Genomic DNA, 912 nt, shown 5'->3' with positions numbered 1-912 from the left:
GGGGGGGGGTATTTACTTTAATTTATATAGAGAAACAACACTTCTAGGTATATTTCAAAATTGGTTGTAATTATCATCATGTGATTTCAATTTCATTTTATGAAGATCAATTTCCTGACTCAGCCCCGGGGGTATGGATAGGGCCGAAATGTTAGAATCAAATCCTCTCCATGGATGGAAAGGCCCTAATGTGATTTTGTATATTTTGATACATCACAACAACAAATGGCTCATTTTTACTTCTCATATTTGTCAATGCCGAAGGGCCTGTTGTCTAATTATATATGATATATCAAGCCGATATTGTGTATTATTTTTCCGCTTTACCCATTGTAAATAAGCTTTTATTCATTGACATACCATTCCCCTCCTGTGTGAACTCGCCACATTACAATTTACACTTTTCAAATCATATCTCTTTACTGTACCATTTCCCTTTCAGGGATGAAGCTACTCTTGTACTTGAAGTTGAAGCTGATCATCTACAACTTTCATTATCACTGTCAAAGGATGTGTTACCATTATTCGGATTTATACCCAAGGTGCTGGTGAAAGGAAATGGAGGGGTTAGGAGATCGTCACTTTGTACGTAGGAAGTTTCATTTTTAGCTCACCTGGTCGGAGGGACCATGGTGAGCTTATGCCATACCGCAGCGTCCGTCCGTCAAANTAAAATCCTTCTTCTTCTTCTGTAGGAATAAAAGGATTTGGTCCATATTTGTTGTGGAGCGNACTAGTCCTGAACGGCCAAGTAGATTTTGACTAAATTTGGTCTGAAACATGTATAAATGGTGCGTGTGGGCTCCGTGGGGGCAGAGGTAAAGGGCCCAATAGGGGAGATAGAGGTAAAACCTTTAAAATCCTTCTTTTACCGAAGGGATTAAGGGATTTTATCCTAATTAAGTCTGGAGC

General features: G+C 39.2%; 1 long non-coding RNA gene across 1 annotated transcript in view; it reads left to right on the top strand.

Annotated features, from left to right (window-relative positions):
- The window catches only part of LOC110448401, a 7,434-nt gene extending 6,884 nt beyond the window's left edge, over nt 1–550 (top strand). The window contains exon 3 of the long non-coding RNA XR_002462720.1: nt 443–550. This is a non-coding gene — a long non-coding RNA (uncharacterized LOC110448401). The remainder of the gene's footprint in view (nt 1–442) is intronic.
- The last annotated feature ends 362 nt before the right edge of the window (nt 551–912 follow it).

Source organism: Mizuhopecten yessoensis, unplaced genomic scaffold (assembly GCF_002113885.1).
Source record: "Mizuhopecten yessoensis strain PY_sf001 unplaced genomic scaffold, ASM211388v2 scaffold4033, whole genome shotgun sequence".
In the NCBI taxonomy this organism is placed as follows: Eukaryota; Metazoa; Mollusca; class Bivalvia; order Pectinida; family Pectinidae; genus Mizuhopecten; species Mizuhopecten yessoensis.
The sequence above is the reverse complement of the archived record's forward strand: the minus strand, read 5'-3'. Positions and strand labels throughout refer to the sequence as shown.